Consider the following 12,625-nt stretch of genomic DNA (forward strand, 5'->3'; position numbering starts at 1 on the left):
AGTGTACGCTACATAGTGAAAGCAGACCATAACGCAGCCACAGTCTGTTTGGTAGGATTGCCTATTTTTGTTCTCCGCTTTCCTGGATCTGATTTTTTTTAAACACTGCCAGTTTTGACCATGGAGAATGCCGGAGCTGCTACACCTGTGGAGAATGTTGTGGGGGAATTCGATAAGGAGAAGATAGATTCCTACACGCTAAAAGATCTAAAAGGTTTTTGCAAGCAGTTTAAAGTTCCTACCACAGGTGTCTCAAAGAAAGAGGGCTTCCTCAAAGCGCTGAAGGCCTGGTTAGAGGCCAGAAATCCCTCTGATCCGGTGGTGGTACCGGAAGAGGAAGAAGAAGAGGAAGAGGAAGAGCCCACAGGTGGGCCAGTGTCATCTCCAGGCAGTAGTGCGTCCTCTAGGAGCCTTTCCCCCGAAGAATTAGAAGACAGGGAGAAGGAGAGGGGGTACAAGTTAGAAATGGCAAAACTTAAATTAGGAGGGCAGTTGGAATTAGAGAATGCGAGAAGCAAGAGAGAAGCTGAAATGGAGAGCAAAAGATTAGATTTTGAGAGAGAGAAATTAGCGTTTGAACGTGAGAAGATGGTGAGGGAGATGGAGCTTAAAACTAAGAGTTTAGAGTTGAATCCCTCTGGTGGCAGCACTCCATCCGTGCCTGCAGAAAGTAGGTTTTATTTTCCTAAAGATGTGATCAAGGATTACAGTAAGAATGAAGATATTAGCCAATGGTTTAAAGCGTATGAGTTAGCATTGTTGGCCCACCGGGTCCCTGAGAAGGATTGGGGAACGGGGTTGTGGAGCCGCTTTACAAACGAGGGGAGAGATACCTTGTTGAGCCTTCCTGCTGAGGATAGGATGTCTTATACTCATATGAAAGATGCTTTAATGCTGAGATATGGCTTAACCCCAGAAAAGTACAGACAAACCTTTAGAGAATGTAAGAAATTGCCTGGTACTACGTGGGTTGAATATGTGTCTTTTTTCTGCAGAACCATGGATGGTTGGATAAAGGGTAGCAAGGTTGATAGTTATGATGCTCTTTATGATTTGTTTGCTTGGGAGCACTTGTCTAATAACTGTTTTCCAGAGCTACGCCAGCACCTTGTTGACAGCAAGCTATCTAACCCTAGAAAACTTGCTGAGGAGGCGGACCGCTGGGTCAGTACCAGGGTCCACAAGGGTCCAGTGGGAGACTCAGCCAAAGGTGGGCAGGGTCCCCAGCAGAAGAGTGGGGGGGACAGGGGTAAACAGAGGGAGTTTCAGAAAGGGCCCCAAAGTAGTCCCCAAGGGAACCAAGGGAAGGGTTCCCAGCCTCCCCCTGTAAAGAAACCAGAGGCCCCGACAGGTAAACCTGTTCACAGGGGCCCCATGACCTGCTATGCCTGTAAGCAGGTGGGACACCGTTATTATGATCCCCAGTGTCCCATGAAGGATTCGAATGCACCGCCGCGTGCACCCCCTCGTCAGGTAGCGAGTGTAGCCCTGGGAGGGGATGAGATGGGTGCCCCCGGTGGGTGGGGTCCCGCAGAAATGTCCCTGGTCTCTTTAGGAGACGTGGAAATGGTCCCTCCAACCCCTCTGCCTAGTAACACTAAGAAATATAGGCAGTGGGTGACCATTAATGGCCATAGGGTGGAAGCTCTCAGAGACACCGGAGCGAGTGTGACAGCTGTCAAGTGTCACTTGGTGTCCAGAGAGCAGGTGGTCCCGCATGCATTCTACCCCGTTGTAGCTGCCGACAACTCACAGAGTCAGTGTGAGGTAGCTCAAGTTCCCTTTGAGTGGGGGGGGTCTCAGGTACTCTTCAGGTTGCTGTGAGGCCCGCCATGCCTGTTGATTGTCTCCTGGGCAATGATTTGGAGGACTCCCCTTGGGCTAAGGTGGAGAGAAAAGCGCATCTGGAAATGTTGGGTCTGCCTGAGTGGGTGTGTGCGACCACCCGGTCCATGTCGGTTAGTAAGGGTGTTGATGGGGGCCCGGAGCCTGAAAGTATGGCCCAGGTCCCAACCGTGAAGAGAAGAGGCAGGGGGCGCGGGAAACCGTCCCCCATCGTTCCCGCGGTCCAGGAGGGAGCAGACCCTGAGGGGGATGCCCTGGAACCGACAGGAGAACAAGTGGCCGAACTGGGAGACCTGCCCGAGCTGACCCATTGGCAGCAGGATGGTGGTCCCTCCAGGGAGGAATTTTGTGCTGAACAGAAAGTGTGCCCTTCTCTTGTGGGTATGAGGCAGCAGGCCTCAGCCCAAACGACAGGTGATCAGTCAGGATCACATTGGGTCTACTGGGAGAACGACCTCCTGTATAGCGAGCCTAAGGCTGCTGAACCTGGGTCAGCCCGTGTGCTGGTGGTACCCCAGCGCTTCAGAGCCTTCCTACTGGGGTTGGCTCATGACGTTCCGTTAGCTGGACATCTGGGGCAGGACAAGACCTATGACAGGCTTGTCACCCATTTTTATTGGCCTCAGATGAGAAGGGATTCAGATATCCATTGTAGGACATGTCAAACTTGCCAGGCAAGTGGGAAAAGTGGGCGGAAGCAGAAGGCTCCCCTCCAACCTTTTCCCGTCGTCAGTACCCCCTTTGAGCGAGTGGGAATTGACATTGTGGGGCCACTGGACCCCAAGACAGCCATGGGCAACAGGTTTATCCTGGTCTTGGTGGACCATGCCACCCGGTACCCGGAAGCCATCCCTCTCCGAACAGTGACGGCCCCCGTGGTGGGACGGGCACTGATGGGTGTTTTCTCCCGCATGGGGTTCCCCAGAGAGGTGGTGTCAGACCGGGGCACCAACTTCATTTCGAATTATATGAAGTCTCTGTGGAAGGAGTGTGGGGTAACCTACAAGTTTACCACTCCTTACCACCCTCAAGGTAATGGGCTGGTTGAGAGATTCAACCGGACCCTAAAAGGCATGATCATGGGTCTTGAAGAGCCAATGAGGCGTAAATGGGACGTCCTCTTGCCATGCCTGCTGTTTGCTTACCGTGAGGTGCCACAGAAGTCTCTAGGGTTCAGCCCCTTCGAGCTTTTGTATGGTCACCCGGTAAGAGGACCTTTGAGTCTGGTCAAAGAAGGCTGGGAGCAATCTCCCAGGAAACCTCCCCAGGATGTATATAGTTACATGCTGGCCTTTAGGAACCAGACTCGGCGCTTCAGAGATCTTGCTCAGGCAAATCTGGAGGCCAGCCAGGAAGAGATGAAGCGGTGGTACGATCAGAATGCCACTCTGGTTGAGCTTCAACCTGGTCAGAAAGTTTGGGTCATGGCCCCTGTGGAACCTTGTGCGCTCAAGGACAGGTGGACTGGACCATTTGAGGTTGTGGAGAAGAAGAGCGATGTCACCTACTTGGTGGACTTGAAATCTCCCAGGAACCCCTTAAGGGTCCTGCATGTCAACCGGTTAAAGCCCCACTTAGAAAGGTCCGAAGTGGGCATGCTCCTTGCCACAGATGCTGGGATGGAGGAGGAGAGTGAGCCTCTTCCTGACCTCCTGTGTGCAAAAGAAAAAGATGGGTCAGTGGATGGTGTTGTCCTCTCTGACACACTGACCCCTGAGCAGCAGCAAGATTGTCGCCATCTGTTGGTACAATTCCCTGATCTGTTCTCCTTGATCCCTGGTGTCACTCAGTGGTGTGTCCATGATGTGGACACTGGGGACAGCACTCCTGTGAGGCACAAGGCCTACAGGGTGACTGACAAGGTCAGAGCATACATCAAGGAGGAGGTCTCCAAGATGTTTGCCTTAGGGGTGGTTGAGTCCTCTAGCAGTCCTTGGGCCAGCCCAGTGGTCTTGGTCCCAAAGGCTGCAGCGCCTGGTGCTTCACCAGAACTTCGGTTCTGTGTGGATTACCGAGGACTCAATTCGGTCACCAAGACTGACGCGCACCCCATCCCCAGAGCTGATGAGCTCATCGATCGGTTGGGGGCTGCCCGGTACCTTAGTACGTTTGATCTAACGTCTGGGTACTGGCAGATCGCCTTGACTGATGGGGCAAAAGAGAGGTCTGCATTCTCCACACCAGATGGGCACTACCAGTTCCGTGTGATGCCCTTTGGGATGAAGAATGCCCCTGCCACATTCCAGAGGTTGGTTAACCAGGTATTGGCCGGGCTGGAAGATTTCAGCGCCGCCTACCTGGACGATATAGCAGTGTTCAGCGCCAGCTGGGAGGAACACTTGCGCCACCTCCAGGAAGTGTTGTTGGCCCTGCGCAGAGCAGGCCTCACAATCAAGGCCAGTAAGTGCCAGATTGGGCAGGGTTCAGTGGTGTACTTGGGGCACCAAGTAGGGAGCGGCAAGGTGGCCCCCCTGCAACCCAAGATAGATACCATCCTGGCTTGGGAACCGCCCAAAACCCAGACTCAGGTGAGAGCCTTCTTGGGTCTCACGGGTTACTACAGGAGGTTTGTCAAGGGGTATGGCAACATTGTGCATCCCTTGACCTCGCTGACTTCCAGGAAGCAGCCGAGACTTGTGATCTGGACTGACGCCTGTCAGAAAGCCTTTGACACCCTGAAAACTGCAATGTGTACAGCACCGGTCCTCCAGGCACCCGACTTTTCAAAAGAATTCATTGTCCAGACGGACGCTTCAGAGCATGGTGTGGGGGCTGTTCTAGCACAGATGAATGAGGAGGGCCGAGACTTACCTGTAGCCTTCATCAGCCGGAGGTTACTTCCCAGGGAACAAAGGTGGAGTGCGATAGAGCGTGAGGCATTTGCTGTGGTCTGGGCGCTGAAGAAGCTAAGACCCTACTTGTTTGGGTCTCACTTCCGGGTTCAGACGGACCACAGGCCCCTCAGATGGTTAATGCAGATGAGGGGTGAGAACCCAAAGCTGTTGAGGTGGTCCATTTCCCTACAGGGGATGGACTTTACGGTGGAACACCGCCCTGGTACAGATCACGCCAATGCTGATGGTCTGTCCAGATTTTTCCGCCTTAGTGATGAGGACTCCCTGGGTGAAGGGTAGTTCTCCCCACATTTCAGCTGGAGGGGACACGTGTTAGACCTGGCATCATTGGCATGAGTCTCTCCTCCATTTTTTCTGTTTGCCTCCTCTGTTTACGATGTTTTTGCTGGTTTATTGCTTTGGGCACTGTGCCACTGCTGATCAGTGCCACAGTGCAAGTGCTCCCTATGTTAAATTGTTACATTGATTGGTGTTACCATGATTGGCTTGGTTGACTTACTGTTCAGACCCTAGTCTAGTGCACTGCATGTGCCAAGGGCGTGTAAGTTAACTGCTGCTGGTGGGCTTGCAGCACTGGTTGTGCCACCCACAGAAGCAGCGTGTAAAATGTGTCTCAGGCCTGCCACCGCAGCGCCTGCGTGCAGTCCCTGACTGCCATGTCGACTTGGTAAGGAAACCTACTTACCAGTCTCTAAACCTTCACTTTGCCACATTTCAGACACCTCTATGGTAGGCCCTAGGGCAGGGTGCATTGTTGGTAAAAGGTAGGTCATGCCCTGATGTGTGTGGCATGACCTAATAGTGAATTACAGCCATTTTCGTTTTTCACTATTGAAGGGCTACCTGCCTCCAATAGGCCAGACTGGGCAGACTGATTATTAACTCCATTATAATCTATCTGACTCAGGGAGCATGGTAGCAAGTCGAGTTTAGTATCCCTGAACTCAGAATTTAATAATACACCCTTTAGGATGGATGGTTTTTAAATTCTATGTTTGAAAATAGCACTTTTAGAAAGTGGCTATTTTCTTGTCCAACTATCTACCGGTCTCTGCTGGTTTGGTGTGTGTGTCAGGGGCTGGGTGGCTCCAGAGGTCTGAGTGAGTCAGTGTGGGGTGAATGGGGCGTTTACACATAGAGTGAGGGAAGAGTAGCCTGCCCTGCCTGACACAATACTGGCTCCGCCTCCTGCTGGGCGACTGATAGCCCTGCTCCTGCCAGTGACGATACTGGCTCCGCCTCCTGCTGGGCGGCTGAGGACTCTGCCCTGCTCAGTGAATAGGCCAGGTGCCTCTGCCTGGCAACACCCACAACAAACCTGAGATGGTGGGAATCTCCCTGCTTGGACAAAGGGAACAAAGGGAAAAAGGGGTATAAGAGAAGGACCCCTGAACCAAGAACTCAGATCACTTCTGACAAGGAAACCTGTACCAAGGACAAGAAGCCTGCTGATCTAAGGACTTGCCTCCCCTTTCTGCCAGAGTGCTGTTTTGCTGTGGAGGAACCTGAAAGCTGCTTCTTTATTTTTGCCAAGGAACAAGGAGAGAGGAACTTGGTGTGTACTCTCTGAACACTTGCTAGGAAATCTCCAAGGACTGGAAGAGTGCCAGTCTCCTGCTGAAGTCACAGGGCCAAAGGACTTCACCATTTGCTGAATTGCTGGAAAGTGTTGTTTCCAGTACACAAGGGAAAATCTGCAGTCTCGACGCCGCCGACGCCGCCGAATCCAGCTCGACATCGTGAGTAACGGCTCCAGTGTCCCGAGCCTTCGACGCCGGCCGCCGGGCCCGATCGACGCCAGCAGCAACGCCAGTGAGCAGTGGGTATCGGCCCCGGCTCCAAGTGACCCCGTCTCGACGCCGGTATCGACGCCAGTGAGGAGTGAGTATCGGCTCTACCTCCAAGCGACCCCGTCCCGACGCCGCTGCTGATCGCATCGACTCGACGCCCTTCTCGACGCCGTGAGCGCTGCTCCGGCCCGACATCCCTCGACACCGCTGCGGATTGACCCGACTCCGAGGCACGATCGACGCCGACCTCGACGCCGACATCTCGACGCCGTGGATCATCGTTTTCTTCGTTTCTCAAGGTACTGTACTTGTGGGGTCTGTTGCAACTCCAGGCTCGACGTAGCGCTCCTCGCGGTCGACGCCGAACCTTGGGAATCTTGTAGACTCGACGTCGTGTGACTCCTGTGGGGGTTACATTGTTGCCAAAGAACTGTGCTCAGAAGAATACTTTGCTAAAGAACTATTTGCCAAGAAGAAACCTTACTTGAACTATTATTTTTCCTTCCAAAAGAGTATTTATTAAGACTGTGGTATATTTTTGTCGTTATTTGGTCTTGTGCTAAGCCTTATATAAAAATACTATTTTTATAATAACTTCTGTGTCGTGTCCATCTGTAGTGTATTCACTTTATTACTGTATGTGGTCATAAATGCTTAACACACTGCCTCTGAGATAAGCCTGTCTGCTCTGCCAAGCTACCAAGGGGGTAGCAGGGGTTATCTGAGTGTGTAATCCCCTTGCCCTGACTAGAGTTGGTTGGTCCCTATTTGTCAGAAGTGTATACCTCTGCCAACTAGAGACCGCCGGTTCTAACAACATGCCTTCATGATAAGGTGGTATTTGATATTCTGGAGTTCATATATTCATGGGTTAATATTTGTGACCTCAATATTCTGACGTACAATCTCTGGATGTGGCTCACTTTTATCCTGTAAGGATTGTGACTAGAAGGGGATTGATTACAAATGCTGTTGGACGTCTGGCCATGACGTTAAGAAAAGTATGCTCACCTCCCTATCACACTTTAATGTAGCACTATGTTAACTGATGGTGCCCTGTCCCCATTTTTCGTTTTGCTTAACATATCTTAATCTGCACTCCATATACAAAATAAAATGTGTGATTTTCACGTTAAGAGAGGCCATAGCTAATATGTGTTCATGGAATCTTGCCAGAGAAGTGGGGGCACTGGAAATGTTCTGGGGTTGGAGTACTACATGTCTCATCGAGTGGCTATGCTAGGAAAGCATACGTATTTCCGTACATGTACTGGAGGTCCATGAAACTCTGGACACCATTCATCAAATAGTAGATGGTGTCACTCCTTACCTTTTTCTACCATATCTGATTACTCATGTCCGAACAGTGAGTAGGCAGGAGGTGACCTCCCTATGCAGTCTGTCTCACTTTTTTGAATCAGCCACTACAATCCTGCGCCCTAGGATGCCTGAGGAAGAGGTGTCCTTTCTTACAGATCTGGGAGGCAGAGGTACTCCGACAGGGGTGCATTCATGGGCACTAGAACATCCCAGGGAGAAATACAGCACCCTCCCACGAGGTTAGGACATGGAGCTGTGCTTCCATAGAGCTGCAGACACTTTAAACATGCCTATTGCAAAGTGGAATACTCTGCTAAAACAGTTTCCATTGATTTCATCCTGAAAATGAATGATTAAGTGTAAAATAAAGTGCCTAAAAAATGCCACTACATTTCCATAGTTGTGCCGCTAAATTTCCATATTTGTGCCGCTAAATTTGCTAATCCATGCCTGGGGGGTCTGACCAATACAGCCATTCACATAGCCACAAGCTCACCCATACAAGCAGTTACACACTCACTCACACACTTACAAAACCACTTACATACCCATTCAGACATCCATACAAGCACTCCCACACCCACTCACTCACCCATACATCCATTCACACAGACACATGCTCTATAGTACAGCCACTCACATGCCAACTCACTAAACCAAACACCCACTCAAACCGCCACTCACTCTCCCATACAGCCACTTACACAGCCAGTCACTCACTCTCACAGCCATTCAGACACCCACTCACCCATACAGTCACTTACACACCCACTAACCAACCCTTACAGCCACTCACTCACCCATACAGCTGCTGACACACACCTTCAGTCACCAATACAGTTACTCACACAGTTGCTCACTCACCCATACCGCTACTCACCTACTTATATACCCATACAGACACTCACATGCAAATACAGACACTCAGACACCCACTCACACATGTGCATAAACAGTCACACAGCCACTAACATAATAGGTCAGAAATAGTATCACTCATTAGTAGTACACAAAGTATACTATTTTATCTTTTGTAGTACCTTGGTATATATGTTTAACACTCATACACTTTTAGAAAACACTCACACTCACTGGATGATATAATCTGTGATGTCGTCAGTGATGTCACTGACTATGTAATATAATGTGTGAGGTCATACACAGTGCAATGCGGGGGCGTAAGTTCTAGTTAGCTGAGCTAACTACAACTGCTGAATTCACTGGTTTTAAATGAATGAAATGTGAGCCTAACTTTAATGTCCCAGTAACCTTTGTTTTTTTCAGTGTGTATATATATATATATATATATATTCATCACCAAAATGCCCTGAAGGCATCGGTATGAAATAAAGAATGGCAGGAGAGAGGCGAAGTGAGGCAAAGAGACCGGATGGTTGGGAGTGCCGTCGAGTGCCCCTTCAATGCTTCAGGGCATTTTGTTGATGTGTGTGTGTGTGTGTATATGTATGTATATATATATATATATATATATATACACATTCTAGTCGAAACGCGTCATGCCCAAGCGCTGATGAAAATAAAGCTACTTACCTGGATTTTCCCTTTGTCCCTCCGGTTCTTTCTTCTGTGAGAATCTTGTGTGGCATATTTTGTGTGCTGGCCCCGGGCGCACTGGAGGAGACCTGCCTCATCAAGTGGACAGAGCCACAATGGTAGCTTCGGCAAACTTTCGTTTTTCCAGGGGATTGGATGAGCTCTGACCCACTGCATTCAGATCCAGCATAGATGCTGCTGCAAAAACGCAGTCCATGACTGCACGGAGGAATCCTGGGTCACTGCATCCGCGATTTCAGGCTGGCAGGATTTGGGAATATGCGGTTGAGGTGTCCTGGGGACCCAGGGAAGAAGCCTTTTTTCTACAGCGATATTTTCAGCTTACTTGAGCCACGTTCCTAAATATTCCAGGACCCAGGAAGGGATACATGGAAGCCGAGAGAGCACTCACCCAGCATGCCATGAGAGGTGCATGCTGGGACCTGTAGTTTGCCGATGCAGCTGTGTTGTCTGTTGGGACTCTGACTCAGCCCACCTGGAACACGCATCGAATGGCAGAACGGATGGTGATATTCAACAAGTGAGCAGGTGGGAAGCATTGCTGGGAGCAGGCATTTGAAAAAGACATTCAAGTCGAAATGCGTCATGCCCAAGCTCTGATGAAAATAAAGCTACTTACCTGGATTCCCCTTTGTGTCCCTCCGGTTCTTTCTTCCGTGAGAATCTTGTGTGGCATATTTTGCGTGCTGGCCCCAGGCGCGCTGGAGGAGACCCGCCTCATCAAGTGGACAGAGCCACAAGGGCAGCTTCGGCAAACTTTTGTTTTTCCAGGGGACTAGATGAGCTCTGACCCACCGCATCCAGATCCAGCATAGACGCCGCAGCAAAAAAGCAGTCCATTACTGAACGGAGAAATCCTGGGTCACTGCATCCGCGATTTCAGGCTGGCAGGAATTTGGGATTATGCAGTTCAGGCATCGTAGGGACCCAGGGAAGAAGCCTCTTTTCTATAGCGATGGTTTCAGCTTACTTGAGCCACGTTCTTAAATATTCCAGGACCCAGAAGGGATACATGGAAGCCGAGAGAGCACTCATCCAGCATGCCGTGAGAGGTGCATGCTGGGACCCTGTAGTTTCCCGCTGCAGCTGCAGTGTCTGTTGGGACTCTGACTCAGCCCACATGGAACACGTACCGAATGGCAGAACAGATGGTGATATTCAACAAGTGAGCAGGTGGGAAGCATTGCTGGGAGCAGGCATTTGAAAAAGACTTTCAAGTCGAAATGCGTCATGCCCAAGCTTTGATGAAAATAAAGCTACTTACCTGGATTCCCCTTTGTGTCCCTCCGGTTCTTTGCCTGGGCTGACTGAGCAGTGAGAGGGTAAAATGGCTTATTCAACGTTCTATTAAGTCATATAAGTTTAAAGGAGCAAATGGTGATAGTCTGAAATAGAAGTCCCAAAAAGAAGATGACTCCTATTCCTTTCTTTTGATTCATTTGCTTGCTTGGCTGGCCGTGAAGATTTCAAATACTGCCCTATGTTGTGTATTGCTTCCAAATAAATGAGCGACACATAGGTAAATAGACACCACGCTTTTGACAAGTAACTTACAGCAATTGGTAATACCAACTGATTTTGATTCATGTGGGGGCTGGGAGGGGCTGGTAGGGGTAAATTGGACTTGATATGTAATGCTTGAGAGATTATTTACATCAATGCTTACATTTAACTAGAATTGTAACTTTCAATTTTTCTTTCATTAACTTAAGACCACCATCTTTAGGTTCTTCTGAGACCAGTCAGTTAATTTACCAAAACTAAAGTAATCCTCAAATGTTTTCCATGTTCTTGTTCAACACTGCATGCCTATCTATTTATGATGACATTTTACCATTTTACATCCATAAGAAGAACTATTTTGTGTCTACTTCAGTGGGAAATGAGGATTCAAAGGGGCCTACCCCTATGGACTGGAGAGTGGTATATTGATTAGGAAGATGCAGACTAGGGGCTAAAATGGAAAACTCAAGTTAGGTGACTGTGGTCTGGTGCACATCCAATCAATCAATCAGGTGTTTGTTAAGCCCGTCTACTCACCCGTAAGGGTCTTAAGGCGCTGGGGTGCAGGGGGGTCACAGGCTCCAGTCCATCAAGGAGTGGGTCTGTCGAAGAGCCAGATTTTGAGGTTTCTTGCGAAGATGGGGAGCAATGTCTGTCTGAGGTGGAGCCGAAGGACGTTCCAGGCTCTGGCCGCGTGGAAGGAGAAGGAGCTGCCTCCCGATCTGGTCTTTCTGGTGCGCGGGACTACGGCGTAGGAGAGCTGGGCTGATCGTAGGGTCATTTGGGGTGCGTGGAATTTGAGTCGGCTGTTCAGGAATGCTGGTCCGGTGTCGTGGAGTGCCTTGTGAGCGTGGGCTAGCATTTTGAAGGTGACTCTAGCTTTGATGGGGAGCCAATGGAGTGTGCGCAGGTGCTGGGAGATGTGGCAGTGTCTTGGCAGGTTGAGGACCAGTCTTAGCGGTGGCGTTTTGGATGTTCTGTAGCTTGCGGGTGAGGTTTTTGTTTATTCCGGCATAGACTGCGTTGCCGTAGTCGAGCCTACTGGTGACCAGGGCATGAGTGACCGTCTTTCTGTGTTTGAGGGGGATCCATTTGAAGGTCTTACATAGGAGGCGGAGGGTGTGGAAGCAGGAGGACGAGACAGAGTTGATCTGGCGTTCCATTTTGATCTCTGTGTCCAGGATGATTCCCAGGTTGCGTGCGTGCGTGGTCCGTGGGGGTGGGTGGACTTCCGAGGGTGGGGGGCCACCAGGTGTTGTTCCAGGCATCAGGGTTTTGGGCCCATGATGAGTACTTTTGTTTTGTTGGTGTTTAGTTGTAGGCAGCTGTTTTTCATCCATTTGGCGACCGCTCCACAGGTGGTAGTTGTAGGGTCCTAGAGGAAAGGGGGGAGTCTGACCCACTGCATTCTGCCAGAGAGGAAGGAGCAGATCCAGTTGAGGGCCTTGTCTTGGATCCCTGCGTCATGGAGTCTGCATTTTAGGGTACGGTGAGAGACTGTGTCGAACGCCGCTGAGAGGTCGAAGAGGATGAGGGCTGCTGTTTCTCCTTTGTCCAGTAAGGTACAGATGTCGTCGGGTTGCGGCAAGGAGGGCGGTATCCATACTGTGCTTTTTTCTGAAGCCGGATTGGGAGGAGTCGAGGATGTTGTGTTCTTCGATGAATGTGGCGAGTTGGCTGTTTATGGCTTTCTCAATGACTTTCGCTGGGAACGGGAGCAGGGAGATGGGTCCGTAG

At 50.2% G+C, this 12,625-nt stretch overlaps 1 long non-coding RNA gene across 1 annotated transcript in view; it reads right to left on the minus strand.

Moving 5' to 3' along the window:
• The window catches only part of LOC146810366 (uncharacterized), a 103,174-nt gene extending 92,674 nt beyond the window's left edge, over positions 1 to 10,500 (minus strand). The window contains exon 1 of the long non-coding RNA XR_014965679.1: positions 10,005 to 10,500. This is a non-coding gene — a long non-coding RNA (uncharacterized LOC146810366). The remainder of the gene's footprint in view (positions 1 to 10,004) is intronic.
• Positions 10,501 to 12,625: the final 2,125 nt, after the last annotated feature.

The sequence above is a fragment of the Triturus cristatus genome, chromosome 7 (assembly GCF_964204655.1).
Source record: "Triturus cristatus chromosome 7, aTriCri1.1, whole genome shotgun sequence".
In the NCBI taxonomy this organism is placed as follows: Eukaryota; Metazoa; Chordata; class Amphibia; order Caudata; family Salamandridae; genus Triturus; species Triturus cristatus.